The 22,557-nt window shown below is 36.2% G+C and overlaps 1 protein-coding gene and 1 pseudogene across 6 annotated transcripts in view; one reads left to right on the top strand and one right to left on the bottom strand.

Moving 5' to 3' along the window:
- Window positions 1-22,557, top strand: part of MTMR3 (myotubularin related protein 3) — a 115,964-nt gene that overhangs the window by 2,744 nt on the left and 90,663 nt on the right. The window lies entirely within an intron of this gene.
- LOC112310941 (small nucleolar RNA SNORD115) lies at window positions 1,534-1,619 on the bottom strand (annotated as a pseudogene).

The raw sequence follows: 22,557 nt of genomic DNA, 5'->3' as shown, positions 1-22,557 counted from the left end.
TTGGATTAAAGAGACAGTTTTTAGCTCATGTGGTTTGGAGCTTTGAGTGCTTTAAGAGATTCTGTTTTCTAAAGACTGTCATTGGATGCAATCTTGTCCCCTAGTTTTTGGGTCTTAAATGTGTCTTTAAAAAAATGTGTCTTACATATTTTAGGTGTTAGTGACTTTCTTTGGGATCACCTTTTATTGGATGCGGAGACATTTAAAATAATGGGAAACCATAGATTGGTAGAGAGTTTGTGTCATTATTGACCATGTGATTGCTGTCGGGAATGTCAGTTATCTGGGCTTCAATTTTCTCATCTACTTGTTGATCTCAAATAGTTTTTTCAGCCTTATTCTGTGAATCTTTAATAATTTTTAATTATATTATTTGGTATTCATCTCAAAGGTAAATGAACCTTTTTAATTAAAAAAGGGACATTTTGCTTGGATTCTGCTTTTAAGCTTTTGGATTTTAGATGTTGTCTGAAAGTCCTCTGGAAATTGAGTGCATATTGCAAGTGTTATGCAGAAACAACATGCTTATGCTGTTGTAATTCACTTAGTGATGAAATCAAAATGGATTTCACATAGAGAACTTCATAATTTAGTGTGAAGCCACAAGGTTAAGGATGGTTTGGAGGAAGTTTGTGCAATTTATGTGGACAGTTGTTTCTTACAGTCCACCAATTCTGTAATTTTCTGTGGTGAATTTATATGTAGTTTTACAATCAGTGAAATGTTGAGCAAACACAAACTATGAGGTCAAATCTGTATTGAATTGAACTAGAATTCCTAGTAAATCTAGAGGCTACCAAAATTAACATTCATTACTACTTTTAATCTTAATTTTATGATACCAATATCGATATAATGCTTTTATCTTCATTTTTGTATCTAAAACTTAACATGCCTTTTAAGTTCATATTTCTATCAGATGTTCAAAATGAAAATTGTTGTAGCATGAGAGTGGATAAATCAGTAAATCCTGGGTTCAAGCCTAAATTGTGCTCCTCATTAGCTATGTTGTTTCTGGCAAGCCACGTAAGGCCTCTGAGCTTCAGTTTCCTCATTAGGAAAAGAAAGAAGAGCAACTTCTCTATCTCGCAGTGTGTCAGGGAGGATCAAATGAAATGATGTATATGGAAAGCAATCTAAAATGTAGGGGATGATGCTAGAATCCTATTGCAGTAGAATCTTGTTTTATTTTCTTGGAAGAGTTGGTTTGTGGAGTAGTGGTAAACTTGCTCCCTGTTCTCAAGTACAGAATTTACTAATGTAACTGATAGGCAACAAAAGATTTCTGTTTTTGTACTTTGCCTAGAGAAACCTTTTAGCCCTTGCATCCCATCTGTCGATAGGAATAGTCACAGTGTTGCGGGAACTTCAGAGGGATCTGGGATGTCTCATATTTGTACCAGGTTTTACACTTGGAACAGGACTTGCTGGATTTCACCCATTTTGTTATATTGGAGCTGTGGTGGACAGTGGCAGGGCCAAGGAGTTTAGTACATTCTGTGTGCAGTTGTGGTATCTTTTCTATATGGGAGGTGGCAACATCATAGGGTAATGAAGTCATTGTGGTGATTTTAAGTCATCATCTCCTTCAAGACAATATGAGTTCTCATCATTGACCAATGTGGTGATTTTAAAAAGGATTAAAAAAGAAATAGAAATATCAGCACATCACAAATGGTGAAAGTATGTATTGATTTGGGAAACTTTTGTTTCCATTTTAAATATATGATTATATATTTACTGGTTGTTGAGTTATGGTAAAACTTTGAGGTAGTTGCTCAGGGACTTGGTACCTGGGCTTTGCAGTTAGGATGCCTATAAGATAGGAAGGCATAAAACAAATGAAAAACTACACGGAAATTGTGAAGTTGGGTTAAATTAAAGCTATTCTTTTAAGGCTAAAATACTTCATAGCTCTGTTGATTTAATGAACGAAGTTAAGATATAAATTTATGCTAATGTTCTTACTCACTCTTTCCCCTTAAATGGACCACTTGGTAAAGACAGAGGTACTGTATTATACTGGGGCTGACCACTATAAAACATTGTCTTGGATATATCCAAGCCTGGGTCTGTTATGTGCCTGCTTGTGTCTTCACACAATGTTTAAAATAATTTCATTATGAGAGATAATAGCACGTGTTCCTGCTTCATTTCTATGGGTTCTAGATTTAAATTCTTTTGTAGCTAATGCTTTTATAATTTAGTTGCAGAATAGAAATTTAAGTTCATTTAGTTGTCTAGTATCTATAGATAAATAATCTGGCAAAATATAAGGTATTATATTGATTAATCTTAATACTTGGAGAGAATTGGTATAAAGATAAGAAGGCTAACTTGAAATAGAATTGTTCTTATTTTGTTCCATGCCTATCATTTTTCTATAAGATAAATCTGTAATTGTGAAGTGTTTAGACTGGTTACAAACCACATGGGGTGAAATAGAGGGTTTAGATTTTATTTTATTTTTAGAGAGCAGGGGAGGGGGGGTAGGAGAGAAACACTGATGTGTGAGAGACACATTGATTAGTTGCCTCTCACACCCCCTCAACCTGGGGATCTGGCCCTCAGCCCAGGCACGTGCCCTGACTGGGAATCCAACTGGCAACCCTTTGGTTCACAGGCTGGTGCTCAGTCCACTGAGCCACACCAGCCAGGACTATTTGGACTTTTTAAAAGTACAGAGAGGATTGATCACTATTAATATATTCATTCCTGTCTTTCCAAGGTCTGTCTTACGCATAAAAGTACTAGTTCACTTACCAAACAGGATCTTAAGTTCAGCAAAACACAGGGGAAATAACATACTAATTCTTTGAAAGACTAATTCTCTTCAGTATTTTCAGAGTAAGCCAAACTATGTGTTCAGGGAACTAGAGAGAATGAGAAAAGTCAGGAGAAATCACACTTGCTCCTTTTCATTCATTCACCCCAATGGCAAACTGATGTCCATGTTTCAAGAATCATTATATACCCAAAGACTAATGAGTATGTTTCCTTTTTAAAGAGCAGTCTACTACATAAATAAACAATACACACACATAGCTACCAATATTTATGGACTGTTCAACAAATACAGGAGTATTTGTTGAGATACTTCTAAAGTATGCTGTTGAGAGTCAAGTCTGCAATAAGGGCCAAAATACAAACCTTGCTCACAAAGCATCAATTTGATATCTTTTGTCATTGTTGAGTTGGCTGAATTTGAAAAGGGCAAACAATAGGGTAGTAAACAAAGTTAAGTGTATTCTTTTAAATATGAAGAACTGATATTGTATAGAGTATATTTTAAAATTTCTATACTTTATGGAAAGCAGTTTGGTTACAACATATCCATATTTTCTAAGACTTAAGTCTTAGAGACTGAGTAAAAGGGATGAATAATTGCTACTTGCTTTCCTTTGCTTGCAAACTACCACAATTAACCTATCACTCTAATTCCATTTGGAAGAGCCTGAACCTTTAACTTTTAAAAAATGCTTTCTCAGGCCAAAACTTTCCATGTTGAATCTTAGATTAAAAGGTAACTTTTTCTTAAGTTTGAATAAATTGCTTTTGATTTGCCCCTCCTCCCCCTGTAAGTTATAAAATCAGAAAATGGCGCTTTTGCACTAGAAGAATGGGTCTCCCTTTCTTCTCCCATCATGGAGAACTTAATTTCAGTAGTTTCTTATGGGTCGTTGTCAGAGAAAGAGAATATTGAAGTCTTAGCTACTATGAAAAGAGCAACTCGAATGATTATTTTTTGTCAGTTAAAAGATGAGATAATTTATATTGAAGATGATTGTTATATATGGTGCTTTAGAAAAAACTCCAGGTATCCCTTTTTACTTGAGGTAGTATGATTTATAAGGTTCTTTCACATAATACATCTTAGAACCTCATAAGGATTTGAGAGCATCATTTATTCAGGGATGTTGTGATACCTTTGGGGCCATTTCCCTAGTGTTTGACATCATATTTAAAGAGGTAGACTGTAAACTGCAGAAGTAGGTACTGATGGCTGTTCTCCTTCACTCCCCAGCACTTAATATATTTTCTGGTACAGAGTAAGCTATCAGTATTTATGGACTGTTTAAGCTCTTACTTATTTATTTATACCTGTAAATAAGTTACTGCATTATACAATAAAATCAACACTCACCATTATCTGTAGATTGTTGCCTCATCTGGTGTACACAATATGTTTTTGTAGGAGAGGTCATTAATTTTACATTAGCCTTTCAGATATTCTTTTTCTGTTTTTTAAAAAAAATTTATTTATTGATTTTAGAGAGAGGTGGGTGGGGGGAGAGAGTGTGCGAGTAAGAGAGAGAGAGCTTTGTTGTTTCACTTATTTATACATTCTTTGGTTGATTCTTGTATGTGCCCTGATGTGGGATCGAACCAGCAACCTTGGTGTATTGGGACGATGCTCTAACCAACTGAGCTACCCGGCCAGGACATTATTTTCTGTTAAGGATAGCTTCAAGGTGACAAAAAAATTTAGTCTTGATATAATAATTCCTTCTACTGTGTGTGTTTCTCCTACTGGCAAGACTGTATATATATGTGTGTGTATTGTTTATTTATATAGTAGACTGCTCTTTAAAAAGGAAACATACTCATTAGTCTTTGGGTATATAATGATTCTTGAAACATGGACATCAGTTTGCCATTGGGGTGAATGAATGAAAACGAGCAAGTGTGATTTCTCTTTACTTTTCTCATTCTCTCTAGTTCCCTGAACACATAGTTTGGCTTACTCTGAAAATACTGAAGAGAATTAGTCTTTCAGAGAATTAGTATGTTATTTCCCCTGTGTTTTGCTGAACTTAAGATCCTGTTTGGTAAGTGAACTAGTACTTTTATACGTAAGACAGACCTTGGAAAGACAGGAATGAATATATTAATGGTGATTAATTTCTGGCTGGTGGAAGAGTGTGACTATGTTTCAGGTTTATGTTCTTCTGTAGTTTCCCAGTTTTCTATAGTGAGCATGTATTACTCTTATAATTAGGAAAAGATGTTATTTTAAAGTGAATTTTAATGTCTTTAGTTTTCATTGGGTGTCTTAACAGAATTTTAAGTCACCAGTGAGAAGGAAGGTGGCTAGTTAACTGGCTCCAGTTCCTAAGAGGAGCAGTTGTTAGAAGTAGTGTGGGAGGAATGGGGCAGGCAAGCTGATTTGAACTGTCTCATTGTAAACTCCACTATGGCTGAGACAGTCTGTGCTTTGATCATAATTAAACACAAGAGGACCTCCATCTAAATTTTCTCTTCCTAATCAGCTCATTGAGCACTGTGAATGATGCCATAAAAAGAAAAATCAGATTCTATGAACTCTAAACACAGGACTCAGACTGAATTCCCAGTTATTCTGCTGACTTGCCATTTGGATTTAAGTTCTGTAGCCTTGTGTGTGTGCGTTTTAAATATCAAGTGGGATTATTACAATTTATGTGATACAGATTTTGTACATGTAATTTGAACTGAAAGTTAGATAAATACTTTTTATGACAATATAGTCTTACTGGAATTTTGGTGTTAATATACAGTTGGGAGTTGGGCCACTGTGAGTTTATATACTCATCTGGTGATACTTTAGGAAGATCTTTCTAATATATTCTATAGAGTTTAAGTGTTTAGATAAGGTCTGATAGCTTTTGCTCTTAGTTTACTGCACATTATAGTCTTTAAAATGCTTGTGTAAACAGATGATAATTCAGAATGTTAGTTTTCTGGGGGTAAGACATTTGTAATTATCTGCTCTTTATTTTTTTAAAGAATAAGATTAAAATTGAAGAGCAATCAAGGTAATAAAGGTAGGTCCTAGTATAATGTATACGGTACCTTAATACAGCGATTTTTCAACTGGTGTGTTGCAAGAATTTTTAAAACATGAAATAACTGCCCTAGCTGGTGTGACTCAATGGGTTGAGTGCTGGCCTGTGAACCAAAAGGTTGCTGGTTGGATTCCTGGTCAGGGCACATGCCTGGGTTGCAGGCCAGGTACCCAGTTGGGGGCGTGTTTTTTCCCCCTGTTTTTCTCCCATCCTTGCCCTCTAAGAAATAAATAAAATCTTTTAAAAAAATATGCAATAACTTACTATTTAGTCAGGGACACTGACCTCCTTTCCCTCAGATTGTCAAATTAAAAAAAATAACAACACAATAGCCATCTGGTATAAATGAATGAAAATTACACCTATTTTTTTTTTTTGTCAGATTGGAAAAAAATATAACATGTTTTTTGGTGTGCCTCAGAATTTCAGTAATTAGTTTATGTGTGCCATGAGATGAAAAAGGTTGAAAAATGCTGCCTTATATATTCTGCAATTGAAAAGCTTGAAATTTATGTTAATATATATACTTCATTTATTTTAATAGCTAAAAATCCAGTTGTGTGAGTAGAACACAATTTTAGTCCCCCGTTGACAGTTATTTTCAATTACTTACGATTTTAAAATTTCCCTCTAATAGGATAACACTGTACATGCTGATCCACAGTTTGCTCTTCTTCCAATAATAATAGTGTGTTGTAGACATCTTACCTTATCACAAAATGTAGTTTTACCTCATTTTTAAGGACTATGTAGTTCTTTTTTTTTTAAAGATTTTATAGACACACTACAATTATCTGGTCCCTTGCTGATGGGATTTTTTTGGCATTTCCTATTACATTTGAAAGTGCTATTTGTGATGGATATTCTTGAATTTTATACTTTTGAACAACTGTAGGATTATTTCTACAGAAATAATTCTGCAGAATAAAATCCTGGGGAATAGAACTACATGTAATAAATATTTATGCCTTTATATTAGAGCTTAATCAATGGGTATATTTGTAACTTTCTTATTCCTGGTCTTAGCTCTGTTCAAAATGGGTGCTATGTAAGAGGTGCTGAGATGAATGGCTTCATAATACAAAGCTATTAATATACTAAATTTGCATAGTGGAGGCTAGAAGGAGTCCCATCTTTATATAGGTAAGGCACGCAAAGCTGTATTTGGGGAATAGTTTTAGTTTTGCTAGTACTGAATAGAAGATAGCAAGGATTCAAAGATAAATTTGTAAAGTATGTCTGCTAAAGTATGTTGAAATTAAATCATTAAAGTTTTTGAATTTTTGTTTATTTTCTGTACTGAACCCTTTTAGGCTTTTGAGATCAAAGACAATTTAGGAGAAGTTGTGTCTGGTAGCAATGTACATATTTGGAAGCAAAGATTGGAAAGCAATGAAGAATCTTTACTGTACCCAGAATTAGGTAATAAGGACCTGAATTAAGGCAGTGGAAAGGTGGTAATTCAGGTGGCTAGATTAATATAGAAGATTGTTAGCTGATACCCTAAATATATTAATGAACATAATTGAAAATAATTATTAATGAACATAATCAGCTGAATTTATCTCCCTTTAGTTTCACTTTCTACTAGTTCTATTAAATCAATACACTTAATGATGAAACATATTTTACCATTTAAAGTTATGACATAAAACAAACATACAGAAGACTGCATAAAACAAATGTATAGCTTAATGAATTTTTAAAATGAGTAAATTGGAGGGTTTTTGGTTTGTCATACCTGTGTGTATCAGAAGGGAAGGAGTTGATGGAGGGCAATGATTTTTGGAGAGGACAGTTTTGAGGAATCCCAGGATACTATATCCTTATCTTGGCTGTGCGTTCACCTTAGTATTTCTTTGGGCAGGTCACTTTTATTTAGGTCTCAAATTTTTCTGTGCAAAAGAAAATCATCCTTTTTTGCAGGGTGATTTGCTGCAATTCAGGTAAAATTATAGGAATATAGAATAGTATTACTAGATAGACTTTTAAGCCATTGAATTTAGGTCTTTGACCTTACAGAGCAGAATTGTGATAAACAAAGGTAAAATGATTTGTCCAAGGACACATATCTGGTGATTATTAATATCATTCATTGAAACTTAACATAAGTATGCCAGGCACTGTTCTAAATGATTTATGTGTGTTAACTCATTTAATTGTCTAGGATTATTCTGAGAGGTAGCTGTAATTATTCCAATGTTACTGATGTGGAAATTGAGGCCAAATGAGGTTAAATAACTTGCCCCCAGGTATTTGAGTTCTTGAACCTGAACTTTTAACCACTTTGCTATACTGCCTAATTGAGTGAAAGCATTTAAAGATTTTAGGCAAATGTTAAGATCTTATAATAAAGCTCTTAGAAGTTTTATGAAGGAAAATTTTGGCTTTTTGAACCCAAACTAGGAGAGGAATCTCATTTGTTGTGACCATCATGATTCTGGAAAAAGATGATTTTACTGTTTATTGCTTGGATTTTATTCCCTCCTTGAAAAGCTCATTTTCTTCTAAAACCATCAGGATGTAAACATTAGGTAGTTTTCTTTTAAAAATATATTTCTTTTTAATCCTAAGGGAGTTTGACTATTTTACAAATATTGTTAAGATTTCTAGGCAAAATGTTAATAGAAGGGAGTTTTCCATCTGGAAGCAGATCTAACAAGGTTTAGTGTTCCTGCTTTGGTTGTTTAAGTACCATCTGGTCCTTGTTTTCAGAGCAGTAACTAAGATTCTGTGGTTTAAAAGTTTTTTTAAACTAAGGTATAATTTACATACAGTAATACTCCCCCTTTTTGAATACACTTCTGCAAGTTTTGGAAACACATGATTACCACTGTGATCAAGATACAGAATAGTTTTATCACCTCAAGAAATTTCCTCCTGACCCTTTGGAGTCAGTCCCTTCTCCCACCCCCAGTGTCTGACAACTACTAATCTGTTTTGTTACTATAATTTTGTCTTTCCCAGAATTTCATATAAATGGATTCATGCATTATATAGCCTTTTGAGTCAGACTTCTTTTATTTATCATAATGCACCTTGAGACATCCATATTTTGTGTATCAGTAATTCCTTTTTATTGCTAAGTAGGATGTACCACAGTTTGTTTATTCATTCTTCAAGTTCATTTGGGTTGTTTCCAGTTTTTGATAACTACAAGTAAAGTTGCTGTAAAAGCATTCGTTCTCTTTCTCTCTTCTTGCACACACAGTACATATATGTGCCCATGAATGTGGGTTTTTATATGGTTTAAAAAAAAAATACGGTGCCTAGACCTGAAAAGGCTTATAATTTTCACAGAACATTGTAAATTGCTTAGTAAACTTCATCCCCCAAAAGCCCATTCTAGAATGAGAAGAATTTGTTATGTAAATAGTCTTATACTATAAATCAGTGGTCCCCAACTTTTTTGGCACCAGGGACCAGTTTCATGGAAAACAATTTTTCCGTGGACCAGGGGTGGGGGGATGGGGATGGTTTGGGGATGATTCAAGCACATTACATTCAAGCTCACCTCCTGCAGCATGGCCCAGTTCCTAACAGGCCTGGACTGGTCTGGAGGTTGGGGACCCTTGCTATAAGTCATTAAATTTTTTTATTTATTGATTTTCAGAGAGAGGAAGTGGGGGAGAGAGAGACAGAGACAGACATCAATTTCTTGTTCCACTTATTTATGCATTTGTTGGAGAGAGACACACACACATTGATGTGAGAGAGAAACATCGATTGGCTGGCTACCTCCTGTACACACCCTGACTGGGGATTGAACCTGCAACCTTTTGGTGTATGGGATGATGCTCCAGCCAGCTGAGCCACCATACCAGGGCTTTGTTGATTCTTGTATGTGCCCTGACCGGGATTGGAACCTGCAACTTTGGCATATAGTGTTGATGATCTGACCAACTGAGCCAGGGCCAAAATTTTTTTAAATAAGGAAGTAGGTACACATATTTATTCAATGGGTAAACTTAGTTATAAAACTTAGTGCATAATTTTATATATTTTTAAAAGTTTTTGGTAGCTCTTGAATTGGGAATCCTTGACACTCTGTTGTTCCTCTAAGTAGCATAATGGTTATGTAATTGGGTATGAAAAATCTATGAGTACAAGATGTTTAGCACTACAGAGTTTCCTTTTCCTCCCCTTCCCTCCCCCAAGATGAGTGGAGGTACTGTATTAACATTGGTAGCCAGAGTTTCATAAGACATGTTTTGTGGTTTATGGTTGATTATCTACTTAAATTAAACTCTCCTTTTTGTTCCTATGTAGTGATCTTTCTTTTTCTAGCAATATGAGGCCAAAAGAGAGCATTTGAAACCTTTTTACCTTGGAAAAGAGATTGCAGGCAATTTTTGCAAGACTTTTGAGGTTCCAATTCTGAACCTACAGAGGACTACAGACACCATAGGTGCCTTGGCATGTTTGAGAATAGTATGTGTGTTTGTATTTCTTTTGCTTAATCTAGAATCTTAGTTTAAGCCTTTCAGATTTAAATGTATCCTATGATTGAGATACTTGGTGTACAGAACATTCTTTTAGCAGTGTATATTTCTTCTGTTGTAAAATGTTTGGAAAACTGAATATTAGGTTTAGAACCAAGAGATATTTGTACTTCAAATATGATCATTTAGTAAGTGAATTATCTCATTTTTAGGCTGTCATGTTTCTAGCTATTTCACATGGAAATACCTATCTATACATCCCCAATCTTCACAGTAATGGGGATTGCAAAGTACTAGTTGGTCTCCTGTTGGTGGTTGCTTGATATATACAAGACTTAGTTAGGCTCTTTTCCTGAGACTACAATGTTTGTGCCATAAGTCTAGAATTCCAGAATAGAACTGTCAAAATTAAAACCATGGGAATATGGAGGTAGCAACTATGAGACCCATGTTACAAATAAATTTTTAATTAGTTCTATTAGTTGCACACTTTATTTTCACTGCTAATTTGTGAATATGTCAGGGCAGGCCATACATAGCATTACTGTCACTTTACAGGTGAGTAAATTGTGTTTCATAGCTGTCAGTCTTGTCTGAGGTTGCACTGCTTGTGAATAGCTGAACTAGAACCTAGTACTTCTGACATCAAGTTGGATGCTCTTTCCACTATTGCAGTTTAGTATGATGACTGAGAGCTCAGGCCTGGGTTTGAATGATGGCTCCCCCACTAGTACGATACATATCTGTGATCTTAGGCAAATTTCCTTAATTTCTTTGTGCCTCAGATTTCTCATTTTTTTTTTAATATATTTATTGATTATGCTATTACAGTTGTCCCATTCCCCCCCCCACTCCACTCCATCCTGCCCACCTCCCTCCCACATTCCCCCCCTATAGTTCATGTCCATGGGTCATACTTATAAGTTCTTTGGCTTCTACATTTCCTACACTATTCTTACCCTCCCCCTGTCTATTTTCCACCTATCATCTATGCTACTTATTCTCTGTACCTTTACCCCCCTCTCCCCCTCCCACTCCCTTAATGACAACCCTCAGGTTCTAGTTGTTTGCCTAGTTTGCTCTTGTTTTTGTTTTATGTGTGGCCGTTAATAACTATGAGTTTGCTGTCATTTTTACTGTTCCTATTTTTGATCTTCTTTTTCTGAGGTAACTAACTCCCTTTAACATTTCATATAATAAGGGCTTGGTGATGATGAACTTCTTTAACTTGACCTTATCTGAGAAGCACTTTATCTTCCCTTCCATTCTAAGTGATAGCTTTGCTGGATACAGTAATCTTGGATGTAGGTCCTTGCGTTTAATCTTGGGTAATGTAATTATGATATGCCTTGGCGTGTTCCTCCTTGGGTCCAGCTTCTTTGGGACTCTCTGAGCTTCCTGGACTTCCTGGAAGTCTATTTCCTTTGCCAGATTAGGGAAGTTCTCCTTCATTATTTGTTCAAATAAGTTTTCAATTTTTTGTTCTTCCTCTTCTCCTTCTGGCACCCCTATAATTCGGATGTTGGAACGTTTCAAGGCGTCCGGGAGGTTCCTAAGCCTCTCCTCATTTTTCCAAGTTCTTGTTTCTTCATTCTTTTCTGGTTGGATGTTTGTTTTTTCCTTCTGGTCCACACCATTGATTTGAGTCCCAGTTTCCTTCTCATCACTATTGGTTCCCTGAACATTTTCCTTTGTTTCTCTTAGCATAGGCTTCATTTTTTCATCTGTTTTTCGAATAGATTCAACCAAGTCTGTGAGCATATTGATAACCAGTGCTTTGAACTGTGCATCCGATAGGTTGGCTATCTCTTCCTCGCTTAGTTGTATTTTTTCTGGAGCTTTGAAGTGTTCTGTCATTTGGGCCTTTTTTTTTTTTTTTTTTTTTTTTTTTTTTTGTCTTGGTGCGTCTGTTACTTTAAGGGGCGGAGCCTTAGGTGTTCACCAGGGCGGGGTAATGCTGGTGGCAGCGCTGTGGCGCTGTACGTAGGGGAGAGGCCGTAGGGGAGAGGCTGAGTGGGAGCAATGGTGCCCGCCTCACTCTCCTCCGGCTTTCAATCTTTCACTCCGCTACCCACAATCAAACTGGGCCACTCTGGTGCTGGTTCCCGAGTGGGTGGGCTTGTGCACACTCTAGGCCCCTGCGGGTCTCTCCAACAACCTCTCCTGTGAGGCTGGGAGTCTCTCCTGCTGCCGCCCCAACCCCCAGGGGCGTTTTCAATCAGAGGTTTGAGGCTTTATTTCCCTGTGCTGGAGCCCTGGGTTGTGTGGTCTGCTTCGCTCCCCGCCGTTGGTCCGGTTTATCTGTGGGCGAATGTGGTGCCTCGGGGTGCTACCCGCTGCTCTGCCTGCCCCGTTCTCCGCCACTCTGAGTCCCGCCCTCTGGGTTTATCTGTGCAAATGTGGGGCCGCAGGGTCTGCTAGTGCTCAGACTGCCTGCGCCATTTGTCCCACACTCTGCCAGTCTCAGTCCCGCCACAGCCACGCGAGTCCTCTCCACCCCGGTGCCCGTCTCCGCCCCTCCTACCAGTCTGGATGAATGTTTATTTTCTATTTCCTTGGTGTTGGTCCCCCTTGCTGTTCAATTCTCTGTCAGTTCTGGTTGTGCGAGGAGGCGCAGTGTGTCTACCTACGCCGCCATCTTGGTTCTCCAGATTTCTCATTTTTTAAAAAATGATTTTTACCTCCCTCTTGGGGTTTTTATGAGGATTCACTAAGTGCTTATTACAGTAGCTAGCCAGTAGTATGAACTCCATATAGTCTAGTTGTGGTTATTGCTACTGTTACTAGAATGATAACACAGCAACAACATTGCCTGTTTCCATAGGGATCAGTGTTAGAGTCGAAAGAAGGTAAATGCAAGAATATTTAGAACCCAGGAGAGTAAGTAGCAAGGGGAGTTGATTTTGGCAGAAAGATGGGAAGTGTTGGTAAGTGTGTATGTGCATGTGTATGTGTCTCTTGCTTTTTAAACATGTAAGCAATTGGACATCCAAGTACAAATATATTAGGCATTTGGAGCTTTAGGGCAAGGCTGAGAAGGAGGATCAGTGATGGGGGTAAAATTTTTAAAAAGATTTTATTTATTTATTTATAGAGGGGAAAGGAGGGAGAGAGAGAGGGAGAGAAACGTTAGTGTGTGGTTGCCTCTTGTGCGCCCCTTCTGGGGACCTGGCCAGCAATCCAGGCATGTACCCTGACTGGGAATCTAACGCTCAATCCACTGAGTCACACCAGCCAGGGCTAAATTTTTAAATCACCATCACAGCCCTGGCTGGTGTGGCTCAGTGTATTGAGCACTGGCCTGTGAACCAAAGGGTTGCCAGTTCAGTTCCCAGCAGGGGCACATGCCTGGGTTGTGGGCCAGGTGCCCAGTTGGGATTGCGCAGGAGGAAACCACACATTGACAGTTTCTCTCCCTCCCTTTCTCTGAAAGTAAATAAAGATTAAAAAAAATAAAATAAATAAATCACCATCACAGATGGTGTATGGAAAATTTACTTTGTACCAAGACAAATTGTTGCCCTCTATTGCATATAGTTCTTGGAGCTATTTGTTAACATAAGCAGTAAGAAGCTTGTCTTACATTTATCATTTTTAGTAGTTATACAGGGAATAATATAGGAACTCAGTACATATCCTAGTATAAGTAACAGGGAAATCTTGCTCCTTCAAATTCATGGATTACTGAATACTTCTTGAGCTTTTTACCATATATATAGCTCTTAAGAGCTGGGAAATTCTGAAGTCTAAATTAGAGGATTATGCCATTTGGTGTGTGGGTCCTTGCGTGTGGATAAGGTACTTCCTTGTCATAAGATGATGTTCTTTCAAGCATTCTAAATTAAATGCAATTTGTTTGAATTTGCTTGTTATGGAATACCTTGCCTTTGATATAATAGCTGCTCTCTAGAATTATATACTTTATATATTCACAGTGTTTTTTGAATTTGTAGTTATTGTATACTTATACCTTTTCCTCTTTGGATATTAAAGCAATTTTATGGGTTTTGGTGCATGCCTTAAATTTATACACTAAAAACATACATGAACACATTTTAAATGATGATAAGTTTCTTAAACCTGTGAATCTGTATATATTACATTTTTAAAAGTCATTCTAGACCCTGGCCAAGTAGCTCAGTTGGTTAGAGCATTCCCCTGATACACCAAGGTTGCAGGTTCGATTTTTGGTCTGGGTACATAACAAGAAACAACCAATGAATGCATAAATAAGTGGAACAACAAGTCAACGTTCCTCTCTCTCTCCTGGTAAAAATTCAGTAGAAATGAAAAAAATTAATTAAAAAAAGTCATTCTATATCCTTCTGTTGACAAACCTGAAATAAGCTCTCAGCATCTCAAGGTCTAGATTCATCTTGACCATTTGCTCTTACGCCAGTTTTTAAAGTTTAGAAGACACCACAGTTTTTCCTATAGAGAGAATAATACCATACATGAATACCTAACTTACCTTGTATACCCTGAAAGCATTATTACTGTTCATTATTTTATTCAGAGCTAGGAACTTTTCCCATTCCTGCTCTGTGGAACTACTTTAATTCTACTACGTACACCCCTTCTCCCATTCCCAACAGTGTTTTACTTTCTCAGAAGTAAGATTTGCAAAATTTTTTATTAGTGGGTTCCTCTAAAAAGGTACAGTAGAAAAGATTTGTCCCTTCAGAGATATTTGATGGACCTTTAGAATTCTTGGATATCTCATGCTTTTGTTAACTTCAAAGTTCTTTAGTACATTAACCTGATGCAGAAAAGATGACTTCCTTCCTCAAGGGCATAATAAAAAGCTTTTAAATACACCTATTTGCATAAAATAAAATCTACCTAAACAAAATTATCAGAAGATTTTTACAGGACATTTTTGGACACTTGCACATAGGAAAATCTTTTAATATGATACTGTGTAAACCTCCTCCTCTTACCAAAGCATGTGAGTGACTTTGATAAACACTTTGAGGGAGTCTTTTGAAATGCAGTGTTTTGGCCATCATTTCAACTCTACAGAAATATGGTTTCATGATAAACTCAACAAAAAGCACGTTGGCAGCAATCCAGAAGCTGACTCACCAAGAAGTAATGATAGACACTTTGAAGGGAATGGCCTATCCCAGGGTCCTATTTCAAAGCTTCATGCTGATTACATCAAGTGAAAGGCAGCCAAGAAATCAAGATGAGATCTTGATGTACCTCCTGGGAATAATGGTAGAAAGGACTTCCATAGTAGTATGCAAGTAAGATTTTTTTCCTAACACTCTTGTAAAACTTGGGGATGGGAAACAAGGTGAGGATTTAAAATAATCGTTACTTTTGTGGGGCTGTAGTGCTCTTTTCTTCTTGGGCCTGAATGAGAAGAGTCTTGCGGTGACTAAGGGTTAACTTAAGAAGCTTGGTGCTGTATCGGTTTTCTAGAGCTCAGGGAATATACTTAGCTCAGTAGTAAGTGTAAGTATCAAGTTCATGTCAGACACTGTGCTACTGTTTCCTACTTGAACAAACCAGAAAAACCAAAGCAAGGCCAGAATCAGTTCAGTTTTGAGGAATAGACCCTTTGCCTACTTGCAGTGAATATTTTAGAGTAAAAATTACATGAAGGTGGGCTTGCTTCAGAACTGCGAAATAAGTAGTACTAATTAGGATTGGTTTTGTGGATTAGAGTGATTACAGTTCCATTTTTAAATTCAATTTCATAGCTTTACATTTTTCTAGGTGGCAGATTAATCTTTTGTAATCACTACCAGTGATTGCTTAATGTTGACTCTGTGGAAATAGTTTGCCTTTTTCATGTTCTTGAAGGTTGTCTCAGAGATAAGAAAACACCTGAATAATCTGAAAATATTTTTCATAGATAAAGCTAAGTGAATATGCCACAGTGACAGATTGACCCATTTTTTTATTATTGTAGTACTTTCTATTTTTCAGTAAAAATTATTTAATACGATAGTCCTTTCCTATTGAATATTGTGGAAGATTGCTTTTAGCCATTTTCTATAGTCTTTCATGCATAATATTCAGGAGTGAAAAGTTAGTTTTCAAAGTGCTGTCATTTAATACAAGTTTTCTTCAGAAAGTGCCCCTCAAAAAGTTAAAGGTGAGTTTCTTCTTTACTTAAGAAATGTTACTTTGTGATATTTTTGTATAACTTGAGAATATAGATATTCTTCCCCCTAGTGATCTGGGCTGAGCCCCGTTTTATTGCACTGAGAGAAAAAAAATCTTAGTTTCTCTTAATTTGTGTTGCTTTTCTTCCTTTTTGAAATAGAGTACTCTGAAGTTGTCCTATTTGTTTTTGAATTGGCCTTATATATTCTAGTCCTACTTTAATTTCTCATGTGGTTTAAACTTGCATCTGTAAGTTATTTGCTAGTTTTATGACTTGGACAAGTTACCTTATCTCATTGTGCATAGTTACCCCTTTTATAAAAGGGGATAATACCTTGTAGGGTTGTTTTAAGATTCATTGACTAATAAAATGGTCCTAGAAGAGTGCTCTGTGCGTCACAGCAGCATTTTGTTGGCTGTTACAAATATTACAGGCAAGGACCTGTGCTTTTCCTGTACACTATTTGCAGCTCTTCATTTTTTGTCAGTTTTTCATAGGCTCTCAGAATTTAACAGAACTTTGTATTAAGGAGTAGTAAACATTACTTTGTAATTAATTCTTTATCATAAATAACTATACATTTGCTACTTGTTAATAAATGGAGTGTCATTTTACTCTCTGACTGAGCTTGAAAGATAAGAAATTAGTAGAACGTGAGCCTTTTTTTCTGCCTTATAGGTAGCCAGATACTACTAAATATAGGTCATTGTTGAAATTGAATTCTTAGTGTACATGCAGTTATGTTAACAAAAACAGCCTGCATGGGACTGGAAGTACTGAAAGGATAAAAACTAGTTGGTAGCAAACTGCGTGAGTTAAACTGAATGATGGATCAGCAAACACTTTGGGGTTGCTGGGTTTTATTTGTAACACTTAATTGTTTTGAAATAATTATCCCTGAAACAAAGTAATTTAAAACTTAGATATGCTAGGAAGTTTCAGATTCCTTTCCATAAAAAAAAAAAAGTCTTTTAAAGAGGAAGCTTTTTTCCAGAGATATTTAGCTCTTTGAGTGATGCATGAGTCTTAGCCATTGCTGTTGTGATTTAAGGTCACCAACAATAACTTTCATGTTATACTTTAGTTTCAGATTTGTGCCATGACAGAGTGAATTTTTAAAATGAGATTGCTCTGTTTTTTTTTCTAAACTATCACATATATAAGCCCGTCAAATTGACCTTTTTCTCTTTTCCCCTGTGAAGGACTTTTCTGTAATTTAAGGTCAGTGGTTCAGTGCCAGAGGTCATATACATCCTCCCTCCCTCCCTTCCTTCTTTCCTGATATATATTTTTTTGAACGTTAGGGACATCCCAACACTTAATTTATAGTTCTAGTAGAAGGAATAAGGTATTCACTGGGTTTTGAGGTCTTTGCATTTAATTCATGGAATCAAAATAAATTAACTTATAGATAGTGGCAAGTCGTTTTTAGTTTATTCATCATGACTTCTCATTCTTAATTTTTTGGTGGCTTAAGGGTTATTAAACATGTATACCAGGCCTGGCTAATTTTGTACCTATCCCACTTGTACTGACTGGCTGGCATTTGACACAAAGGGCCAGTAGGTGTTCTTCACTGGTATTGCTTCACAGGAGCAAGCATTCAGTTTTTTTCTGTGTTTGTGAAGCTGGGACTGCCTCTTGCAGGAGGCAGGAGATCTGTCTACAGTGGGAGAGAATGAGGCCAATGAGTAAAGAGAAGCAGGAGATAAAGAGATGTATCCGGTGGCACTGAGCCTTTGAGGCCTTCCTCTCTGAAGTTCGTTCTTTGTTTCTGTGTACCACCTCAGTATCCTTCTGTGAGCCAGTCACTTCTGATTTTAAGTTAGCTTGTGTTTCTCTCACTTAAAATTGAGAATTCTGATATATCTAAATACTGTTATTTAATACGATTTCTACACTGACTTTAAATATTTAAAGATAGTTCGAACTTTAATCTCAGGATAAGCATTTAATATACATAAGCGTAGAGTAAAAGTGATTTGCCAGGACGACCCAGCTGTAAGTGGGGAAGAAATAACACAAACCCAAATTAGTTTGAGCCCACAGGCCTTGTTCTTACTCACTAAAATATTGATAATATTTTTTCAATGGATAATAAGAATATAAGGGTTTTGAAATTCAGTCTTTGTGCTTTCCATATTGTCTAAAATTTCTACTGTCCACATACTATTTTATAATCAGAAAATTGTCATGTAATACTTCAAATTTGAAGAGGACTTTAAAATATCAAACGTCCAATAATTATGCATCACCACTGAATATTAAAATCTATACAAATAAAAAATAATATATGTAAGCGAACTCAGTTCATATATAATTTATCTTCAGAATCAGTGGAATAAAAATAATGACATATTTTCCACTTTCAATGGTCTTTGCTTAAAGGAAAGTGTTCATGATGGGTATAGAATGGATCAGTATTGTTTTCCAACTTTTTATACCTATACAGTGTAGAAGTTTCCTTTAAAGAGATTATCACCACAAATCGGTAGAAAAGCAGAGATATAGTCATATCGTAGTTATAAATTCACTGGTTAGGCATAAATACCCTCTTTATTGTTTTCTCACAAAGAAAGTATGGTAACCTTATGAAAGGATCAGGAAGAGGGAGGAGGAAAACTGAGTAGAAAGTAGAACAGAGAAGAGGGAGTGAAGAGGTGAGATACATAAGCTAAGCATTAGTGAGCCACTAGTAATGGTTGTAGGTTCCATGGATTGCCTACCTCTGGATGAGATGCTGGGCTCCTGCAAAACGAGTTAGTGATAGAGATGAAGAAAAGTCTTAATTTGTTTTCCTTAGGCTGAGGTTAAGTTTGATGTGGTGAATAAGGTATTAAGAATAGCTTTCTTGTTTTGCTTAAGTTGTGAGCATTATGTTGTCTTGCAAAATCTGGTGCTTTTATTACCTGACCCTAATTGCCTGAGTGTCACACATTAGGTGAGAATGAAGGGTGAGTACTCACAAAACTTTCAGAGTTACTGTTTTGGAAGCCTTTCATTAATGAGATTAATGTGTAGGTAGGTGCTGCAGTGAACATGAAGAACTTAAAATATTCCAGTCCCAAAATAAACTTGACCATTGGCAAGAATGTGGTAAGCCAAGTATTCGAGATGCCTGTGCAATGCTGTCCAACTTTTAGCCTAATCTGTTTTAACTGGCTTGTCCTGTGTAAGTTGAAACTTCCATTAAGGCTTCACAATGGGTTAAATGCCGTTCATGGAGCTTCATTGAAAGGGTCTTAGTTATACAGATCCTCCTGGTCACCTAAAGCATACATTCTGAGTTTACATTTACAGTAAAATGGTCTGTATCCCAAAACGTGGTTACTAATGGTTTGACTTTGGGCAGGTCGTTAACTTCTTAGTGCACTACTCTAAGACTTAGGAAAAATAACTTGCCTTACAGAGAGCACATGTATATGCTTCTGACCTTTTTGCTACCAAATGGGAAAAAAATCAGCTTGAGGTATAATTTACACAAAATAAAATTCACCCATTTTTAACTATAAAGTTTGAGTTTTTATAAATGTATAAAGTCATATACCATATTTTTGGACTGTAAGATGCACCGGACCATAAGACGTACCCAGGTTTTAGAGGAGGAAAATAGGAAGAAAGAAACAACAACAACAAAACACACGCTCCACTGCCGCCCTGTCCCCAGCCCCAGCCAGGCAGGCTACATTTGGACTGTAAGACGCACTCCCCCCCGTTTGGGGTGGGGGGGGGAAGTGCATCTTATAGTCAGAAAAATACGGTAACTGCCCTCTATTTCATCACCCTAGAGAGTTCCCTTGTGCCCCTTTGTGATCACTTTCCTTTCTCTACCCCTGCCTCTGATACTGATCATTGCAACTATTGTTTTGCATTTTTTTCTAGAATGTTATATAAACAGAATTATATAATATGTACATTTTGTTTCTGCTCTCTTTCACTTAGTATAATGCTTTGAGATTTATACCTGTTGTTAAAAGTAGTGGTAGATTGTTCTATTTAATTGCTACTAAGTATTTATTGTATGAGTATTCCATAATACCTTTATTCACTAGTTGATGGATATTTGGGTTTCTAGTTTTTGGCTGTTATGAATAAAGCTTCTACGAACGTATGCAAACAGGTCTTTGTATGGGCATGTATTTTCATCATTTCTCTTGGTTAAATACCTAGGATTGGAAATTGTAGGGTTGCATAGTAAATGAATGCTTGCAACTTTATGAAAAAGTGGCTATACCAGTTTACATTCCCATCAGCAGTGGATGAGAATTCCAGGAACTCTGCACACTTGTTAACCCTTGGTATTGTCAGTCTTTATTAATTTTAGCCATTCTTGTGGGTCTGTAGTATCAGTGTAGTTTTATTTTGTGATTTTCAGGTGACTAATGATGATCATCTTTTCATGTGCTTATTTGCCATTCACTTACCTTTTACTTTTTAAAGATTTTATTTATTTACTTTTAGAGAGAGAAGAAGGGAGGGAGAAAGAGAGGGAGAGAAAAACATGTGTGAGAGATATATTGATCAGTTGCCTCTCACACACCCCAACTGGGGACCTGGTTCACAACCCAGGCATGTGCCCTGGCTGAGAATCAAACCAGTGACCTTTGAGTTCACAGGCCAGTGCTCAGTCCACTGAGCCACACCAGCCAGGGCTCATTTATCTCTTTTGGTAAGGTGTCCTTTCACATTTTTTGCCTATTTAAAAAATTAGGTTTTTTTGTTTGTTTGTTGTTAAGTTGCATGAATTCTTTATATGTATTCTGGACATGAGTCTTGTCACAGGTGTCGTAAATCACATGTTTTACAAATATGTTTTAGTAGTTTGTGATTTGCCTTTTCATTTTCTTAACACAGTGTCTTTCAGAGACTGAAAAACTGAATTTTTATGAAGTTGAAGTTACTGACTTATTTTTTTTCTTTTACAGTTAATACTCTTTACATACTATGTAAAGAATCTTCTCTAAACCTAAGGTTGCTAATAGTTTCTTAAATTTTCCTGTGTAAGTTTTATGGTTTTATATTTTACATTTAGGTCTGTGAAACACTTAGTCTGTTTAGTGAATGAGGTAAGGGTTGAGTTTTATCTTTTAGTGTACAGATACCTAAATTCTCTTGTAAGCATAGCTTAACTGCATCCCTCATTGTGTACTACCATTAAGTATAAAATACGTTGTAATTTCTCTTGTAATGTATTTTTTGGCTATGGATTACTTAGAAACATGTTAACAAATATTTGGGGTTGTTTAGATAGCTTATTGTTACTGATTTCTAATTTAATATTGTGAACAGAGAACATACTTTGTAGGATTTCAGTTTTTTGACTTTGAGATTTCTTTTGCAGTGAAGCATATCGTGGTGTATATTTTATGTTTCCTTGAAAAGAATGTGTATCCTGCAGTAGATGATCAATTATTGGTTGATAGAATTATTAAAATATTTTATATAATTACATATTTTTATGTGTATTCTTACATATTCTTACATATTTTTCTTTCAGTTACTGAAAGATTGTTAAATCCCTACACTTGTGGATTCAGTTCTGTCACTTTTCGCTTCATATATTTTGAAGTTCTGTTTTTAGGTGCTTACCTATTTTAGGGTTGTTGTGTCCCAGTAGATTTACCCTTTTATCATAATGATACCACCTGTGCCACCTGTGCTTGGGAATATTTGCTGTCCTCAAAACTGCTCTGTCTAACGTGAATATAGCTTTTACAACTTTCTATGACTAGTATTTGTATGATGTATCTTTTTCCATCCTTTTGCTTTCAACCTATCTGTATCTTTATATTTACAGTGTGTTTCATGTAGTTACCATATACTAAGACTTGCTTTTTGAAATTAGTCTGGCCCTAAACCTTCGAAAGGTTGCTACTTCGATTCCTGGTCAGGGCATACACTTAGATTGTGGGCCATCCCCAGTTGGGGGTGTGTGAGAGGCAACTGATGGATGTTTCTCTCCCTCTATTCTTCCCTTCCTTCTAAACATAATTAATTAATTAACTTTAATTAATTAATTTTGACAGTCTCTGCCTTTTAATTGGTGTGTTTGAAAAGATCCGTTAACGTTTATTAACAAGTATTGATATGGTTAGATTTAAGTGTACCAACTTGCTATTTGGTTTCTGTTGTGTGGGATGCACTCAGAATTCCAGAATTGATATAAGATTAT

The sequence above is a fragment of the Desmodus rotundus genome, chromosome 7 (genome assembly GCF_022682495.2).
Source record: "Desmodus rotundus isolate HL8 chromosome 7, HLdesRot8A.1, whole genome shotgun sequence".
NCBI classification, from domain to species: Eukaryota; Metazoa; Chordata; class Mammalia; order Chiroptera; family Phyllostomidae; genus Desmodus; species Desmodus rotundus.
This window is presented reverse-complemented; position numbering and strand designations above follow the sequence as displayed.